This window comes from Phocoena sinus, chromosome 14 (genome assembly GCF_008692025.1).
Source record: "Phocoena sinus isolate mPhoSin1 chromosome 14, mPhoSin1.pri, whole genome shotgun sequence".
Classification (NCBI taxonomy): domain Eukaryota; kingdom Metazoa; phylum Chordata; class Mammalia; order Artiodactyla; family Phocoenidae; genus Phocoena; species Phocoena sinus.
In genome coordinates this window covers 11,498,841-11,520,687 of record NC_045776.1, presented here as the reverse complement: position 1 = coordinate 11,520,687, position 21,847 = coordinate 11,498,841, and positions in this window count along the sequence as shown.

Genomic DNA, 21,847 nt, shown 5'->3' with positions numbered 1-21,847 from the left:
CTTATCTGCAAATGTTGACAAATCACATTTCTGTAGTGAGAATCAAATGGAATGAAGTATATGAATGACTGAGCAAAAAGGTAGTACTCAGTAACTACTTCAGATGGGTCAAACACCCGTCTCAGCTCATTTCATGGTTAATTTATATAATTCATTCAACACATCTAAAAATAGGAAGGATGCTTGCCCTGTGCTTCAAAATTGCACTTTACAGCCTAGAGGGAGTCCCAGTTTTAAAGAAAAGATGCAATTAACCCTTTACAGTTAACCCTTGTAAACCCGAATTTGTATGATTTCAGAAGTAGTATAAGAATTACTGGGTTTTGGGCTTCCCTGGTGGCACAGTGGTTGAGAGTCCACCTGCCAATGCAGGGGACACGGGTTCGTGCCCTGGTCTAGGGAGATCCCACATGCCGCGGAGCGGCTAGGCCCGTGAGCCATGGCCTCTGAGCCTGCGCGTCCGGAGCCTGTGCTCCGCAACGAGAGAGGCCACAACAGTGAGAGGCCCACATATGGCAAAAAAAAAAAAAAAGATGCAAACAACTAATACACACAATGACTTCCATGAATCTCAGGAGAATTATGCTGAGTGATAAAAGTCAATCCCAAGGGGTTACATACTGTGTGATTCCCTATATATAATTCTTTTGTATAACATTTTTTTTAATTGAAGAAAATAGAGATTGAGAACAAATTACTATTAGTCAGTGAATCAAGACAGGAAGGTCAAGATGGGGAGAGGGTTGGAAGGATATGATTATGTTTATAAAAGGGCAATACAAGGGATCTTTGTTGTGACAGAACTCTGATGTTGGATATACCAGTCTACACCTCTGATAGAAATGCATAGAACTAAGCATAGACACACATGTGCACACATGTGCAAGCACATAGATGAGTACATGTAAAACCAAGGAAATCTGAACAAGATTGGTTAATTATGTCAATGCCACTTTCCTAGTTATGATATTGTATTACAGATTTTCAAGTTGTTACCAATGGGGAAACTGGATAAAGTGTACACAAGATCTCTTTGTATTATTTCTTACAATTGCATGTTAACTTAAAATTATTTCAAAATAAAAAGTTTAATAAAAATGACAGCTAGGAAGAAAGGAGCATTCACTTAGAGTATAAGAACCATTAATGGAAAGCTCTAAGTCAGTAAAGATACCTTTAGTATCTTATTTAAAAAATAGCTAATAGCCTGGAATTTGGTACCTTGGACATTTTTATGAAAAAAAATGTGAAATAATACTTTTCCCACACAAACAAATCCTTGGAGATTTTGCCACACATTGCACAATCAAAATGTCTAAAGGAATTACTTTGCAAAGAAGCAAAACGATCTTAAGAGTGTCTGAGTTGCAAAAGGGAATGATAATTGAAGATTCTAAGTAATTTAAAGTTAGCTTCTAGGCTATATAATATTTGTGCATGGTACATATCACTTTTGAAAACTAAGAACTTTGTTGAAGATTTCAAATATAGTAACTGTTACAGCACCGCCTCAGACAACTTTTACCTGTTTGCCCCTCCTGTTATAAAAGAGTTACTCAGGGAAAAAGATCTTACATTTCTGCATAGATTCTAAGTGCCTGTAGATCACTAAATAACGTGAATCTGGCCAATGATTAGCACAGTAGAGTAAAAAATCTGTACATGTGCTGTCTGTTCCCTTATTCTATATCCATAAAATGCCAGTCAGAATTTTGAATGATTAACCTGACATAACATGAAAAGTTCACACAGATGAATGCCCAGATTGCATGCTGGCATTATATGTCAGTAGTTTAAAAAATTAATATTAATATAGTATGTGGATATAGAAAAAATCATTTATTGGGGAAATGGGTAACTCAGGAATATCAGGGATAGGGCAGAACAGAAACAGAGAGTGTGGCATGAATTCTAATTCCAGTTTTCTCACTAGAATGTAAACACTATCAGGGCATGCTTTTTTCCTATTTTGTTTACTGTTGCAGCCCCAGCCCCTAGGAAAGTTCCAGATATACAGATGGTGCTCAACAATATTTTCTTTAAAAAAAATTTGTGGATCAGAGGCTTATAATAAAGGCCACAAGAGTGTGTGCACACGTGTGCACATATATACAAACACACGCACACACACACACAAATGCCACGGGGTGAAGCAGAGTTAAGGATCCTGTCAGGAGCACTGGGCATCTGAGAAATGGGCTCAGTTGCCAGTATGGGTGGGGACTCGATGGTGAGCTCCACACCTCTGCCCCCCAGGGAACTGGCAGAGATACTGCGAGGACGCTTTCTGTCCATAGATCACCTATGGTTTTAATCAAAGAGAGTAAAACAGGAGTGTTCTCAGATCCCTGAGAGGACATGGAGTGGCCGTAATCCCAGTGCGGTACCGATAGAATCAAGAGAGTCATTCCCTACTCTCCTCCACTGGCTCAGTGGAGAAAAATTAAGTCTATGCACCCTTGCCTGATTCAAAGCCTCTCCTGGTTACTGTCTGGGAAACAAAATGATCTGAATTCTGGCATCTTACTCCAGCTGCCTATGTGTTCCTATTACCACTACCATTGCCTTACCCTAAAAACTGCAAGCCATTTTCTTCCTCATTTCTTATATTTGCAATTCCCACAGCTGTATTAGTCTCTACTTAAGTCGATTCTACTACAGGATCCAGAGCCCAGTGACAACACAGACATGAGTTCTCTGTCTCCTCATGTGAAAATATTTCTCCAAAAATTTCACATTTCCCTCCTAAGCATCAGTGAAAAGTGAAGAGGGAGGACACTTGAAATAGATCAATAGTCATAAAGCATCCTGAGAGGAATCCTGTGAGGAAGAAAGGAAATGGAAGGGATGAAGCTAGAGCATCCCATACCATTTGGTTAACTACGGTAACAACACAAACACCCCAAGATCTCAGTTACTTAAAGTATTACAGCTTTAGTGCTGTCATATGGCACAGGAGGGTTCTGCAGTGTGCTCTTATTCAGGCTCCATCAAATATGTGGATTCTCCAAAGCTTTGCACTCAGACTCCCACCCAGTTTCCTTTGAATCCAGCCAGGAGGTAAGGGAAAGGGAAAAGCTGTGGGGGACTTTTCAGGTTTTATGTTCTAGGCATGCAGACATCATTCATATTCCATTGGTCAGAGCACAGTCACATGGTCTTAACTGCAGGGCAGCATGGAAAAGACAGTATATGCACCCAGAAAAAAGAAAATGTGGGGTTGATAAAACACAACATTTATCCTGCAAGCATCTGCTCATCTAACTGTCAATAATTGATTTCATTCTTTATCACACAGAATGTGCTCATTCCTTGCAAAGGCACACATCACAAAGTCTAATATCTAGCTTTAGGCAGTCACTTTATCTAGCTTTAAATCCAGGGTTTCCAGGTGACACACACTCCTTCCCATCATGTCCAGACATAGCTGATGCTTTTGTGTTTGAACCATAACACAGATATTAAATATGCAGTACAAAGGATAGTATAACAGCAGCCCAAACTCCCATTTAGAATAAAAGAAGAATGAAAGATGAGGAAAAAACCCACCAACACAGTAGTCATCAGTCCACAGCTATCTGAAATCCTCTGGACAGACACTGCAACGATATCCTACCTGGGGAGTGGGGACGTTCCTTGGTTGTGCCCCACTTCTGCGTTATTCTCCAGGTTCCTGTCTTCCTTGTCCTTTTCCCCCTATAGCTGAGGAGAATATTGCTTTTATTAGTCAGGGTCCTTTGAATTTCCACGTGAATTTTGGATCTATATGAATTTTGTAATTTCTGCAAAAGAGCAAGCTTGATTTTTATAGGGATATAGGGATTAAATTGAATCTGTATATCACTTTATGAAGTATTACCATTTTAGGAATATTAAAATTTCCAATCCATGAATATGGGATGTCTTTGTATTCACTGAGGTCTTTTAAAATTAACTTTACTTTAATGAATGTTCTTACATTTCTTTTGTGAGATTTATTCTTAAGTATTTTTTGAAGTTATTGTAAATATAATTGTTTTTCTAATTTCATTTACGGAGTATTTGGTATTAGTCTGTAGACATGTAATTGGTGTAGCTTCACTTCTTTCTTTCCAATCTGGGTGTTTCTTTTTTATTTTTCTCTCATAACTACCCTGACTAGAACTTCCAATACAGTATAGAATAGAAGTGGTAAGAGTAGATGTCCTTGTCTTGTCCCTGGTCTTACGGGAAGTTTTCATTTTTTTACCACGAAGTTTGATGAGTTTGATGGGTTATGGTTTTTCATAAGTTGAGAAAGTGCCCTTCCATTCCTACTTTGTTGACTGGTTTTATCATGAAAGGCTTAGATTTGGCTAATGTTTATTATGTATATAGTGAAATATTCATGTGTTTTTTCTTTATTATATGAATAGAATGTACTATCCTGATTGATTTTTGTACACTAAACTAGCCTTGCATTTCTGGGATACATACTACTTGGACATGGTGTATATTTTTTTAATGTGTTGCAAGATCTATCTGTTAGTATTTTTTGAGAATTTTTGTGTGTATATTTGTAAGGGATTTTGGTCTGTACCTTTCTTTCCTTGTGATTTATTTGTCTCATTTTGGTATCAGGATAATACTAGCCTCATAGAATGAGTTAGAAAATATTTCCTCTTCTGCTGTTTGGAAAAGTTTGTGAAGGATTTATATTATATCTTGCTTAAATGTTTGGTATATCTCACCAGTGATGCTATCTGGTTCTGGATTTTTCTTTGGGCAAGGTTTCCTTCCCCTCCTTTATTAATTGTTAATTAAACTAGTAGAATTTTCCCCCAGAATTGAGATATAACTAACATTTAATACTGTATAAGTTTAAAGTGTTCAACATAATGATCTGACATATGTATGTATTATGAAATGATCATCACACTTAGTTAACATTCATCACCTCTCAAATTTTAATATTTTTCCTTATTATGAGAACTTTTCAGATCTACTATCTTGGTGACTTTCAAATATACAATATAGTAATAAAAATACTGTATTTTAAATTAGTAGATTTTATAGAGGAATTTTAGTTTACAAGTGGGAGTTTTTTGATTACTAGTTCTATCTTTTTACTTGTTATAGATATATTCAAGTTTTCTATTTATTTGATATCAGTTTCAGTAGTTTGTTTCTTTCTAAGAACTTGTTAATTTAATCTAGGTTGTATAAATTGTTGCCATGCATACATTTTTGCATTTTACCTTTTTTATCTTTTTCTAAAATTTCTGTAAGATTTTTAGTAACAATCCCTCTTCTATTTCTGATTTTAGTAAACTTGAGTCATTTTTTTATTTCATCAGTCTAAATGTTTGTTAATTTTTTATCTTTTCAAAGAACCAATTATTGGTTTTATTATTGATTCTCTATTCTCTGTCTTATTTTTCTGCTCTAATTTTTATTGTTTTCTTCATTCTCCTTGTTTTGGGTTTAATTTGCTCTTTAATTTCTAGTTTCCTAAGATGTAATCTAATAGTTAGATTATGAATTCAACATTTTTTTCATTTACATATACATGTACTCACAAATTTTCCCATAAGTAATGTGTTAGCTACATCTTGAAAGTTTATGGTATGCTGTATTTTTGGTTTTGTGCACGTCGATGTATTTTCTGATCTTTCTTCCTTTTATGACCGCTTCATTATTTAATAGTGTTGTTTATCTTCCACATATTTGTGAATTTCTCAAATTTCCTTCTGTTATTGATTTCTAATTTTACTCTGTTATGCTCAAGGAACATATTTTGTATTATTTCAGTCTTTTAAAATTTATTGAGGATTGTTTTATGGGTTCATATATGGTCTGTCAGAGAATGGTTTATGTGCACTTGAGAAGAATAGCAATTGGAACACTCAAAAGTTATATTTGTTCTAAGGGCGCCTGGTTACACAGTAAGTATTTTCAGTCTGGCCTCTCAGCAGGAACTTGGTCAAGGCTGTGAGGAGCTGTGTCCATGAAGAGAGCTTCCTATTTGCAAAGAGACCCTCATAGCATCACTTTTTACCACTTTTTAATGTCCCAGCTATCTTCCCTGTTCATCCCTATGTAAAATTAATCTCTCTTCACCCAGGGCAAAGGACAGACTGTAAGATAATATAAAGAGGATTTTCCTAACTCTTTGCTCACAAAAACAAAACAATTAAAATTTTGATCTTCCCAAGTTATATGATGTAAAGGAGAAATCAAACAAGTTAACTTAACTTCAAGGTCAGTATGTTTATGATTTTATGAGTTACAGAATCTTAATGAGAGAATTCTGTAAATCATAGAAGCAGAAGTAGAAACATAATGGTACCTGTTATTTATTTTATTCCTGTAATCATCTTGTAACCCCCATGTATTTCTGATTTATTCAGTATAGTCCTTGGACACCTGTTGGAATTTTCAAAAGCTTTGGTTTACAATAATACTTTCAAGCAATTAAAGCTTTGTGCACATATTGTATTTTTAAAGACCTTTGTATCCAAAATACTATGCTGTTGGATGTGGGCAACCTCATTTTGAGGTCTAAGGTTGCCTCTAATGTGTTTCCATAATCTGTTGTCCGTTGACTCAATTCCAGACCTGTTGTTCTGCTCGACGTGTCCCTTCAACATGATGTAATATTATTTATCATTCTTCTTTGATGTTAAGTCTCTGACTTTGTATTCTTTTCATGTACCTGGACATGTTTCTTTTCTGTCTCTCTCTTTTTTTGTTGTTTTTAAGCAAACACGAGACAATACCTTTGTAATTCTATCAGAAAGTTTTCGTTTCAAGGAAAGATTGTTTCCCTGATGTTTATTTTAGATTAGGGCAAAGGAAATGAGCATATAATGTTTAAATTCTACTTCCATTTTTGAGAACATTACATATTATACCCCTAGAATTAAATGCTTGATATCTTCCATTTGCAAAAAAATTATACCCTAGTATTATTACAGTTAACTACTATTTATTTAGCTTTTCAAAACTATGTGGTAAATTCTTGTTTTAATAATATTCACTGAGGCATTTATTTTGCTCCTGTTTTTCTACATCTTGTCTTTAAAATAATATTAAACTTAAACTGATGTCCACGTAAGCCCCTATTAGTCGATACATGTATATACATATGCATCTCCTTAACCTTACTTAATTTCCAAAGAATAAAAATGACAAGGTCATAACTCCACCTAACACGATACAACTTTCTTGTGTACAACTGAAAATGTACTAATCCCTTCCCCAGAAGATGAGACAAAGTTCTTGAGTGACGTTTACTCTTCTCCTGGATACCTCGTAACTTAAATGCTCTGATGTAAAATTAACAAAACTTAAATACTATGATATAAAAGCAGTTCATCTTATGTTATATGATAAAGAAATAAGAGAGGAAGGAAAACAAAGATACAGATAGATACATACACAAACGTATTCATAGCAGAATAAGGAAGAAATACTCATGACAATTATAGTTTTTGTTTCTTTAACTGACTATGTGGTCATAGCTGACATTTACATTTACCTTCCTCCACTACCCATTCCAATTCTCTTTGCCTTTAGCAAGCACCTCCGCTGTTCATTGTTCTTTACCTGGTAGGGTGACCCAAACTTGTATTCCTGAAGGGTCTGGGCCATTAGTAGTCCTGCCTGGATCACACTGTTTTAGTTTTCCATTGACCTTAATCACAGGACATGGTAATACAAAAGGACATCCTAAGGAATCTCCTGTATTCCAGACATACTCTCTTACCTCTGCTGTGGAGTAGTAGTCTAATATCTCCTTGGTAGTCAGAATGAATCACCCCAACCCACATCATAATTCCCTTACATTTCAGTTCAGTGGAATCATTGTTGTGTCTCCTGATAGAAATGTTATCCCCTCTGGAACTAAGACATCTAGGCCAGCAGAGCAGTGAGTCATGAGAACAAAAATTTTGTTAGTGGGTCACTAGGGATGATATTGAGTAGTACTACTCCCATTTCACCTTTTGATTTCTGGACCTGTGAATCCTGGCTATTGGAGAGATAGCACTGTATATTGGAAGCTGATTCAGAGCATATAAAGACGTTTGGAGAATGAGGCTCCAGCTCTGCAAGGTGTTGCAACCTAGCTGACACTACGACTGAGTCTTCAAAAGGTCACTCTATTATTTTATCAAAACAGCTGCTTCAGGTTGGTAAGGAGCATGGTAAGACCCGTGAATTCCATAAGCGAGGGCCCACTGCCACACTTCTTTTGCTGGAAAATAAGTTTCTTGATCAGAAGCAATACTGTGTATAATACCATGACGGTGGATAAAGCATTCTGAAAGGCCATGGATGGAAATTTTATCCAAAACATCGTATGTAGGGAAGGCAAATCTATATCCAGAATAAATATCAATATATTCCAGTAAGAATAAAATGTTGTCTCTTCCATAATAGAAACGGTCCAATGTAATCAGTCTGCCACCATGTAACTGGCTGAACACCCTGGGGAGTGGTGCAGTATTGGGGACCTCAGTGTTGATCTCTCTTGCTGGCAGGTAGGGCACTCAATGGTGGCTGTAGCACATTGGCCTTAGAGGGTGGAAGTCCGTGTTGCTGAGCCCGTGGATAACCTCCATTCCTGCTACCCTGGCCTCTTTGTTCATGAGCCTACTGAGCAATGACAGGGATGGCTAGGGAAAGAGGCTGGTTGGTATCCACAGTACAGGTCATCCTGCCCACTTGATGATTAAAGTCTTCTTCAGCTGAGGTCACCTGGCTGCTTGTGCCTCTTGTGTACACGTTACCTTTTATAACCTATTTAGACGATGCAAGCTACCATAACTCCTACTCAAACTTCAAGTCACAGCTTCTACCACTTTCTGCTGGAAATCTTTCACTTTCTGTACCATGTCATTGTTTGGCCAGTGTGATCCCAAACCAACTTCTTACATCTATCATGTGTCACTATTTTCTGTTTCTGTTCTTGACTGGTGTTTCACAAATATTGGTCTACACACTGGTCAGAATCTATGTTGAAGTTATTATTCTTTTACAAATAAATGAACAAATAAAGACAACCTAAGGAATTTTCCATAAAGCAGTACTAGGAGATAAAATGCACCATCATTCATTCTCATCTTAAGTCCTCCTAAATATGTTTTGGTCATTAAACTGTCCAATACTTTATAAAATGATGATGATTGTGGTAGATGCAATTTTTCCCCTTCCTCCCTCCTTCCCTTCCTTTCTTCCTTCCTTCCTCCTTCCTTCTTCTCTGCCTTCCAAATCCCAAATATAACAGAATAAAAAATGTTAGCAACACTATTTAGACCCGCATTTTAAACTTTTTTTTGCTCTAAACTTGGAATTGAATTTTTTAAAAATTGTCACTATTTCCCTGGCACCTTTATCAGTGTCCTGAACACACAGTAGATGCCAATATACCTTGAATAAATGAGTGATTACACCCTCAGATAGGACAAGGCGAGTATAATCTAAGAAATTTCCAGACAAGGGAATAAAATGGGTACAGATACTGTCAGCACTCAGGTTCAGGGGATGCTGTTTGGTTTGTAGGCTAAGTAGGCTCCTGGACTGAGTTTTTTTTTTTTTTTTTTTTGGCGGTACGTGGGCCTCTCACTGTTGTGGCCTCTCCCGTTGCGGAGCGCAGGCTCAGCGGCCATGGCTCACGGGCCCAGCCGCTCTGCGGCATGTGGGATCTTCCCGGACCGGGGCACAAACCCGTGTCCCCTGCATCGGAAGGCAGACTCTCAACCACTGCGCCACCAGGGAAGCCCTGGACTGAGTATTTTAATTACCGCCTAGTAGCTTCCCTGGTGATTCCATTACTTACTCAGCTCAGCACCCTAATGAACTCAGTGCCCCCATAATTAAAATTCATTGTTTTTATGACAGTCCAGCATATTCTGTGCTGCACAGCTAGTGATCTGCATACAAACCACTGAGTTAGATGAACATTTTTTAACTTCAATCCGGCACGTATTTAAACCCCACCTCAAGGAAAAGTAATAATTATAGAAAGGGGGCAGTAGACTGTTTTGGATCCGACATGCCAGTTCAAAATCAGCAGCGTACTAAAAAAACGATAAAGTGTGACCTTTGGTAGCACTTATACGGTGGTACTTAAAGATCGTTCTCTAATCGTTTCAGTTTTGCCAGTCGGTTGAAAAACATCCAATATAAAACAGATAAAGTGATTAAATTACCTTTTGGCCTCCTGAAGAGCTATTTTTGTGCTGAATTTGACGCCACCTACAGGTATCTGTCTGTATGTCCATAAAAATAGGAGATGGAATCCTTTGGGAAAGTACAGAAAAATTGTGCAGACACTATAAACCACATAATAGAGCGAACTCATTACCTATCGTCCACCCCACTGAAGCAAGGTGTAAATTCAATTTTAAGGAAAGCTAACACTTTCATTCTATTTTGAAGCAGTTTCTTACCTGGCAGATGGGTAACTCTGTCTTCGCTTACATTTCTTAAGGTGCAAATTAATTTTTGGCTCAGATAGTAACTCATCCTGTGTAAGGAAATTGTAACAGTGAGGGCTGATCTCTTCTTCTCAGAAGGACAGTTGAGTCAAACATAGACATACCAGATTCTAGAAATGTTTGCATTGTTTAAAAATTTGTCTACCCCTAGATTATTCCCCAAAAGGTGATCATATTTTATTTGCTCAGCATACATTGTGATTTATTTATTTATTTTTGAGGTATCGACAAAGCAAAAACATATAGGAATTTTTATTGTGAATTCATTTGGCTAATGCAATTCTGAATTTTAAGGAAAATATATATCATACTGCAATAAATATTTACCCCATTTATATAATCAGCTACTGACAAGGCATATTCAAATAGTTATTCTTCATTCTGAGTACATTTAATATATACAATTTTAGTTAGCAATTTGAAAGGTTTTTTTTCAGTATAATTTCAAATGAGGCATCATTCACTTTATACTGAAGTGGGAGGATTTTTGCTTAGAGGAGGGCAGTTTCAAGAAGTGAGTATCCCCAAGCAGATGCTGTTAGATATTGTGATATTGAAAACATAATAATGTTCCATGTATTGCAAATTTAGAGTTGTGGAATCTCAGTGCAATATTTAGTTTGGTTGATGTTAGAAAGACCAAAAGTGAAGGATCAGATTATTTCAAAATTTTGTATATAATGGAGAAAGAAAAATAAATTACAGTGGAGTTAAGTCTGTATGAAAATGCCTGGCACCAAGTAGACCTTTACACCATATTAACTCTTCTTAGGAAACTGTTTGGTTTTATAAAGGAAAGCAGTGAAAAGTGTATATTGACTTTCAGAAAGTTTCTTTATTTCGAACTGGATGAAATGCATCTATCCTATTATGTGAGAGGTACATTTGTTATGAATAAATTTTAAATTGATAAATGTCACTCACCTGCTTAGAAACTTTCATTTGTCCATTACTCTTAGAATAAAAGATTAGTTCCTGAACACTGCTTGCATGATATAATCTCACATGCGCTCTTATCTCCCCACTCATCATCGCTCTGTTCAGTCACTTTGGTCTTCCAGTATGCTCAGGGATGTTCAAAGCTCAATGTCACTTTCTCAGAGAGATTGTCCTTAAGCCCACTAATTTCAATTATTTTTCTCCTATTCTCTCAAAACAATCCATTCTTCATCGTACTTACCATAACTTGCATTGAAGGCTTATATATTTGTTTGTGTAACGTCTGTCTCCTCCATTACCTCTTCTCCATAATGGAAAATATCATATTCATTGGTTTTTCCCTATAAACAACCATGTATGAAAAATCATACATGGTAGTTACTTCTTAAATATTTATTGAATACAAATTAAAATGTTTTGCCATATTGTTGCTATTATAAAGAACATGTACGATAAAAGAATTATTGAATCTCTATTTTCTTAACTTGTAGTTTTCAGTTTTAGCACATTGAGTGCCACATGCTCTCTCCAAACGTTCCAGTGAACTTTCATCAATACATAAAACTTAGTTCTGTAACAGTCAACTATAAACAGTATTAAGGCAGGATCTTTAAATGAACACATCATGGTTTTAACCTATAATGATACGCTGCCTTCTTCAAATAAATGATAACATTAAGATAATTCTAAGAAAGACCACCATGACCAGAACATAGGTGAATTTTACAATGTCAGTCTCTGAGAGTTAGCCAAGGGAGTCAGTGGATCTACTCAATAGAAAAAAGTGAGTAATTGATGTTAGTCATGAATGCTTGTATAGACGTGGTAAGATTTTAGTTATGATTGTGTTGTAATTGTGTTTATGTAGTATTCTTTCAAATTTTTTCATATTTAGAAATGTGTTGTGTAATAATCTAGTTTTTGAAATAGAATGAAAACCATTGTCTACTGTGGTCTGGGTACCTTCATTAAATAAGAATTTGGGGCTTCATTGGTCTGATAACTGCTGTAGGTATGTGATTTATTTTATTCTTCAAGAATCCTTCCATAAATATTAATCAAAATAAGAACAAAAAGCCTCAGGCATGAAAATTATATATAGACAGGAGAATATACCAATTTGTCTTGTTTCCCTTAATTTGAAGAATGAAAACTAATATTTGTTTAGATTCTGCTAAGAGCCAAGTTACTGTGTTGGGTGTTTCTTAAACTCTGTATTAATCCTTACAGGAACACTGATGTACCAATAGCTTCATTTTGCAGATGGCCAAACTAACTTTAAGGTTTAAAAGATAAACTAATATTCCCACATGCACAAAAACTTATATCTAGTAGAAACAGAATTGAAAACATTGGTTGTCTGGTTGCAAAGTGAGAATTCTTTCCTTCTTGCCTGGCTTTCTCCAAATGACTAATTGAAACAAAGCAGGTGATTTTCACTTTATAACCCTCTGCATAGAGTTCCACAAAGAAAAATTACCTAATACATTTAAATAGAAATTATTGTTCTAATAATGTTAATATGTTACATTTATGTTCTTCATCTCAAATATTAAAGTGCATTTTTAAATGCTTCTTATGTAATGCTGAATTGTCCAATGACTATGCAAAATAATCTCTATTGACCAGTTGGTAAAACAGCACATAAGCAAACATAAAAGATTTTTCTTTATCAATATTTTGAAAATATCACAAAATATTAGCATTATCGTTCATCTATTTTTTGCCATTTTCATAACAGCCTTAGGACAACTGGATTAGTAGTGCCTATTATGAAGATAAGGAAAGTAAGACTCTGAATGGTTATATAATGTAAGAGTGTTTAGCAAATATGAGAGTAAAAAACAATTATTTCCTGCCACACTAGAGCCCACAGTTTTTACCTTATCTTATGTTGCATCTCAAAATAGTGTTACTTCGTTAAGCAAAATTTGAACCAGCTCCTAAGTATTAATGGAATAAATCTGCTATACTATTCCTTGCTATCAGATGGGTGGCAGAAAAATTCCTAAAATGTACATAAACCTAGACAAATATAGGCGTAATGTTTTAATAACTAAGGTAGGAAAACATGTCTAGCTTCCACAAAGGCCTTGAATGCCTACCGAATCTAAAATTAAGAGTAAAGACCCCTGAAATGATCAAGATACCTTTTATGTTTTTCTCAGATAATTCTTGCAGCAATCCTATACTACTTCCATATTCTTTCAATATGGCATGCAAAATACCAGATGAATAGAGTAGTGACAATTTGAGCATTGGGGAAGAATATAATCTAGAGACAATCTGGTGTTTCTTTCAACTGAACTGTGCTTTTAGAACAATAGTATTGTCAGGCATTTACCTAAATTGATTAAAATAAAGAAAAAAAACTATTTGTCTTTTATTATATTTCAGAACAAAGGAACATCTCTTCAGCCAGGTACTGCTGTGACTTCATAAACAGTAAGTTAATTCCTAAGGTTGCATTGCATATTTGAGATATGTAATTCAGGATTTTTTCTCAGCTCCTAATTTGCTAAATTCAGTACTAAACCCTTCACAAAATAACTCAGCCAAATTGCTCATAGTTTGATATCACCAAGTCTTTAGTACATACTCTATTTAAGAGGCCACATTAATATATCCACTCCTTCCCCATCAGGGTTTTCACTATTGAAGATATTTCATTCTAGACTGCAACTCCCAGAAAAAGAAATTAGTTCTTGTATATGGTACCTGGGAACAACTTCCAGAACCGTCTTCACTGTGTATTTTCTATTAGAAGAAATCAAAGGCTTTTTTGACTCCAAAAGGTCTTGGGTCTCACTTTTGTCAATATTGATGGAAACAATAGAAATTACTAAAAATCAAGGAAGATATCCTATGAAATAAAAGTTATTTGCATAATCTTTTAAAATGAATTCCACTTTCAATATAATAACAGGAACTCTAAAGAATTTCATTAGCCAATATTGTATAGGCTGCTAATTATCCATTGTGAAAAATATCTTGATTAGAACTAAAGGACTGAAAGAGATGGATCAGCACACATTAAGTACTGTAACACAAAGGAGCTCACAGGGAACATCATAAAATTGTTCTACTCTTTCTTCTTTTATACAACCACACATATATGCACACATGTAACACACACACAAACACTAAATACAACACAGGCCTTACAGAAAAACTCAAATTCTTGTACATTGAGAAAAGGTTTCTTAAAATTTGTTATGGACTTTATATTCAGAGTTATTCAAAAAATTTGGTTGACATTGGCAACATTTATAAAGTTCTACAAGTTTAGGTAAATGTTAGAAGAAACTTGAATAAATGACTCTATTTAATAATATTAAATAAGAAATTCAGTCCCATTGGTATAGACAGATATGTTTTTCTGAATATCAGGTTAGTCGTCTGTTAAAAAGAATAAATATTCATCTCACAGGTTGGCGTAAGAACTAAATCAATGTGCTTGTACATAATGTCTGCTTAACAGGCATTAAAACTATTATAGCTAACATAGCATTAAAAAATATCTCCCCTTTTGAAAGTTGAGATAGAGGCAAGATTTTGAATCTATTGATCTCTTGTGCCTAAATTAATGTTGCTGCATCATGTAAGTGGTTGACCATGTCATCCAACCTTTGACTCACAGATTTGAGATCAGAATGAAAATTTATCATAACTGCATGATACCCTCCTAAGCAAGACTCTAAGAAGCATAATAAAGTGTCTTGGTAGATAACCCTACTTACCTATACTTTAGTGGCCACATTCCAATTTTGTTGGCACTGTTCTCAGCTCTCTCTCTCTCTCTCTCTCTCTCTCTCTCTCTCTCTCTCTCTCTCTATATATATATATATATATATATATATATATGTATACACACACACACACACACACACACACACACATACACACATATACATATATTAAGCTACAGAACCTCTAACTGTTAGAGTTTCTGCTAGGGTGATGGATGACATATAAGAAGTTTTCTGCATCCACATTGGTCATTTGGAAAATATTGGTTCACTCAGTTACGAAGATCTCTCAGATGTTGACACATTTCACAATACAGTATAGAATAAACACATTATGTAATTTACCACTGTCCACCTCAGAAAAATCTTTAAGTATTATGCATTTCTCAAGGCCATAGTGGGTGGACCTTATGATTTGTTTCTGAAGGGTAGAATACGTAAAATTATCCCCTCTATTTTGTAATTCTCTCTCTTGCTGACTTTGATGGAACAAGCTACTATACTGGGAACTGCTCTGTGGAGAGGCCCACATCATGAGTAACTGAGGGCAGCTTCCTGCTGAGAAGCAGCAAGGAACTGAGGCCTGTACATCCAATATCATGTAAAAAACTAACTCTGCCAAGAGGCATCTGAGCTTAGAAAAGATCCATTCTCAGTAGAGCCTTGACATGAGGCTGCAGCCCTGGCCAACACCTTGACTGCAGTCTACAATACATCCTAAATCAGAGACACCTCAAAGCCATGCCTAGACTTCTGACCCGCAGAAAATGTGATTTCCTTGTGATATTTTTTAACAGCCATTCTGACAGGTGTGAGGTGATATCTCATTGTGATTGGCATTTCCCTGATGATTAGTGGTGCTGTGCACCCTTTCATATATCTGGCCTTTGTACGTCTCCTTTGGAAAAAATGTCTATTCAAGTACTTTGCTCATTTTTAATCAAATTCAGTAAAATTTCAGGATACAAAATAGACATAACAAAATTTAGATGTGTCTCTATATACTAACAATGAACTATCCAAAAAGAAAATTAAGAAAACAGCCTCATTTATGATAGCATCAGAAAATACTTAGTAATGAACTTAACCAAGGAAATGAAAGACTTGTACGTTCTGAAAACTACAAAACATTGATGAAATAAATTAAAGAAGACATAAATAAATGGAAAGACAACCCATGTTCTTAGATTAGAAGACTTGCTACAGTTAAAATGTCCATACTACCCAAAGCAATCTGCATATTCAACTATATCTCCATCAAAGTCCCAATGGCATTTTTTACAGAAAGAAAATAAATCCTAAATTCACATGGAAGCAAAAACGACACTGAATAGCCATAGCAACCTTGAGAAGCTGGAAGCATCACACTTCCTAATTTCAAAATATATTGCAAAGATATAGGAATTAAAACGGTACAGTACTGGCATAAAGACAGACATATAGACCAATGGAACAGAAGAGAGATACTAGAAATTAACCCATGCATATATAATCAATTGACCTTCAACAAATGTGTCAAAAATATACAATGGAGAAAAAATTATTTTCAACAAATGGTGTTAGGAAAACTGGCTGTCAGTGTGCAAAAGAATGAAGTTGAATGCTTATCTTATTCCATACACAAAAATTAACTCAAAAAAGATTGCAGATTTAAATATAAGACATGAAACTCTAAAATTCCTAGAAGAAATCATAGGGAAAAATATTCTTGACATTAGTCTTGGCAATAATTTTTTGGATATGCCCCCAAAAGTACAAGTAACAGAAGCAAAAATAGACAATCGAGACTATATCAAGCTAAAGCACTTCTGCACAGCAAAAGAAACAATCAAAAAATTAAAAAGGCAATGTACAGAATCTGAGAAAATATTTTCAAATCCTATATCTGATAAGGGGTTAATATTCAAAACATAAGGAACTCCTACACCTCAATAGAAAAAAGAGCAAAAACAAAACAACAAATAACCATGCTACCTTTTAATATGTTTATATTTTTTATGTTTTGCCTCTATATCTTACAATTAAGACAGGATAATGTATAATTCAGTGATGGTGAATTGTGGCCAGAATATTTTCAACATTAAATTGACAGCTTGACATCTGAGCAATGACTTTATGTATTTAAACATTGATATTTATACGATGGTAAAATAGTACAGCCTGGAATTTAATAATAATATGATAGAATCTTAATATATACATTAAAAATTCTAGAATTCTTGGTCATCTGTAGGTATAGAGTTAATGCATATTAATCTTAAAAACACTAGAACTCTTCTAGAATTTCCTTCAGATATTTTAGAGCATGCTTTTGAATATGCATTGTTGAAGCAACATTTCATATTTTGGGGGAGAATTTAATTGTTTTTAATACCCTTTTGGATCTAAATCTGGCAAACAAGGTGAGCAATCACATTGAGAAAATCCATTTGGAGTTTAAAATTAGGTATGAATTTAAAGTAATTGAGATTGATTTTCTTAAATCACCAGTAAAATGTCTCTGAAAGTGTTTCCAAAAGAAGATCCCCCATGAGATTTTGAGCTATTGCAGCAAAATGAGAATAAGTTTTGCCTCTTAAGTCAATATTTGGCAGGAAAATTGGTATATATGTATATTGCATTATGCTATTCCTAAAAACTTTGTCAAAATTTGGCCTTATCTTTAAAAGTATAAAATATTAGCCCCAGAGATTTATTTGTATTTTTGTATTTTTTATGTCTTCTAAATAATAGTTTCTTAAATATAGCTCAACTGATACATGTGTGTATGTATCTATACATATACTCACACAAAAATGTATATATAACATATATACATGTGTATATCTATACATATTTTACACTTTTTCATATATATGTATATACAACTCCCATATATATAATGTGCATATTTGTGGTATGAAGATATTGAAAGAAAATATTTCCCTAGATTATTAGGAGAATTTGTGTTTCATTATGTCATTTGCTACCCTAAACTGAAGACTTAAAAATATTTATACTACCAGCTTTTTGTATTCATGTATTCCATCGGTAAATTGCCTTAAATCATTGCAAATTTTAAAGTGTAATTTGAAGAACATATATTTTTCACTAGTTAGAACATTACAAAATACTCACAAGTTGTTTAACTTCACTAATTTTAAAATATTAGGCTCATTTCTATATAAAAGCTCTTACAAAAGAAAAGGCTATAGAATGGTATTTAACCTGTATTTTGTTAAATTCAGATTTTAGGGGAGATTAGAGGAGGAAAGGCTATCCTTTACCTGAGCTAATCATTGTTTAAACCTTCCAAATATTCCCAAGCCTCACTATCAGACTCAGATCCAACAAAAAAAAAGCCCAGGGCACTGTGAAACCTAACTTTATTAAAGATAACTTCTCTAGCTCGGCTTTCATTTTTTTCCTATTTCATTTTGTAACTCCATGTAGAAACTGATATACTCAGAAAATCTTTTTTTTTTTTAACATCTTTATTGGAGTATATTTGCTTTACAATGGTGTGTTAGTTTCTGGTATATAACAAAGGGAATCAGCTATACATGTACATATATCCCCATATCTCTTCCCTCTTGTGTCTCCCTCCCTCCCACCCTCCCTATCCCACCACTCTAGGTGGTCACAAAGCACCGAGCTGATCTCCCTGTGCTATGTGGCTGCTTCCCACTAGCTATCTATTTTACATTTGGTAGTCCATGCCACTCTCTCACTTCATCCCAACTTACCCTTCCCCCTCCCCGTTTCCTCAAGTCCATTCTCTATGTCTGCATCTTTATTCCTGTCCTGCCCCTAGGTTCTTCAGACCTTTTTTTTTTTTTTAGATTCCATATATATGTGTTAGCATACAGTATTAAAATAGATCTACCATATGACCCAGCAATTCCACTACTGGGCATATACCCTGAGAAAACCATAATTCAAAAAGAGTCATGTACCACAATGTTCGTTGCAGCTCTATTTACAGTAGCCAGGACATGGAAGCAACCTATGTGTCCGTCAACAGATGAATGCATAAAGAAGATGTGGCATATATATACAATGGAATATTACTCAGCCATAAAAAGAAACGAAATTGAGTTATTTGTAGTGAGGTGGATGGACCTAGAGTCTGTCATAAGAGCGAAGTAAGTCAGAAAGAGAAAAACAAATCAGATAATCTTGTATAACATCTTTCTGTGAGAACTTGAAAACTCCCCCTTACAAATTATTCTCTCCTTATTTCTGCATGACTATGCTCCATGGACATTTTATAAATGCTCATGTTTTCAACTTAACTTATTGAGTCTGAAGTAATTTTGGCGTTTTTCAACCTGTAAGTCTTTATTTACAATATGCAATGGAAAACCACCAGATGTTGCATTGGTACATCAATAATCACATGTAAGAGACTGAACTTTTCTTTTTTCTGTTAAATATTCAGTTATCCTATGTGCTATCTCTCTTGCAATGCTATTATGTAGATACTTAAGACTGAAATGTCAAAAACAGTTCTATAGACTTTTATTGAAAGTGCATGTAATAATGAATATGCCTCTTCATACCTTTTCATATATTCCTTTATCTCCCACATTTAATAATTCACAAATTTCTGTCATTTTTTTCTTTTGAAATATATCTCAGATCATTTTCTTGAGTCATTTCATTGTTATTAGGTTAGTTTAATATCTTATAATTTTCACTTCAAGAATTTTAAGTCTTTCTTCTCTACTTCTTCTAGTTGGTTCACAATATTGTGACTAGAGTTACATTTCTGAAACACAAATTCAATCTTGTCATTATTCTAATTAAAATCCTTTGAATAATCTTCATGGTAGACAGAATAAAAATCAAACCGAAAGTCAGATACTCAAGGCATTTTTCTCTCTGTCCACAAAATAATGTTCTATATTTCATTTCATGGACACTTTTCAAATATAAGCACAATGAGCTTTAGTAGACTTTACTATGTGTCTCCTCTACTTAGAATGATCAGTCGCTTCTCCACCCGGAAACTTCCTTTTGAAAAATGACCTCAAATATAATTTTCTCTTAGAAGGATGTCCCAATTTTTGTATCTACAGTGGCGCCTCAGTATCCACAGGGAATTGGTTCCAGGATTGCCTGCAGATACTAAAATTCATGGATGCTCAAGTCCCTTATACAAAAACGTGTAGTATTTGCATATGACCTAACCTATGCATATCCTCTGATACTTTAAATCATCTCTAGATTACTTGTAATACCTCATAAAATGTAAATGCTATGTAAATAGTTGCCAGCACTCAGCAAATTCCAGTCTTGCTTTTTGGGACTTCGCGAATTTTTAAAAACATGTTTTCAATCAGCAGTTGGTTGAATCCATGGATATGGAATCATGGGTATGGAGAGATGACAGTACTTCTGTCAAGCATTTACACTTTGTACTGTGAACATTTGTTTAAATGTTTGTTTACTCTTACAGATATATTGGCCTGCCTAATCCTTTACACCTTTGCTTCATGAGCAATACCTTTGAAGTTCTATTGTCTTCCATTATCCTTTATACAAAATCTGAAATATGTTACTCATGACCTGCCCTGAGAGTTCAACCTGCTTTTTGCCAGTGTTTCATATCCCAAAGAAACCTCAAAATTTGCACATCAGCTGAGCTCGTTTGTGGTGGGAAATATAAACTCTGTCCCTCAGAATAAAAGTGTCCAATAATGAGTAAGGTATTCTATATGCATATTTTCAAAGAAGCTATTAGTATCATTAGTATCAAGTATAAACCTCTGTGGAATGCTTCTGTGTACCAGATACTGTGATTTAGGTGAACTAGTCTGAACATTTAGATTTATTGTAGTTTAAGTTGGCAAGACATCTGGGACGTTTAATTCTACTTGCATATTCACCTACTAAATTCAGATATGAAAAGTGGATTTCACCTCTGTATGTATAATTCAATGTCTGCAGTGTCTCATTCATGAATGTCCAAAAAGACAAATTGTTCTCATCTATCAAATAGGTTTTTGACAAGGAACTGGCAGTAAAACCAAAAGACCTGCCAAAGTTTGGACTTCGCATAACTTTGTGCCTCCCTCATATTCTATTGTAATCTGTCACCATGTGTCATTTTTTTTTTTTTTTTTTTTTTTTTTTTTTTTTTACCATGTGTCATTTTGAATGTGTTTCCTTTAGGACTAACATGGATTCATATTGACAGAAAAAATATAACATTTATTATTGTTATATTTTATACCCTATTCAAATGAGTAAGAAATCCAAAAAGACATTGGTGTTGAGAATACATTTTCAAAGGTGACACTTAGGAGGAGAGTTCTTTTGGTTCAGAACTCAATTAGTAAGCATATTTGCTAAACATTACTAGGAACTGGGAGCTCAAGGGTAGTCTGAGTGAATGATTCACCAGCTGTCCAACTAATACTGGTAAGTGCTGGATATTTTATATCACAAAGATAACTACTTTTATGTGCTTTGTCTTATTTAATACTTAAAGCCAAACTAGAGGGAATACAATATAGTTATTAAAACCTCACTTTTAATACAAGCAAATTGAATCATATCCTTAATTGACTATCTCAGGAATCAACTAATTAGGGGCAAATCTTGATAATGATGGAGTATTTCTTCCTCAACATTATAGTTGGTATAACTTTTAGTTGTACTGAACTAAATATATTATCAATAACAAAAATGATATGCAAACATAAACCATATGCT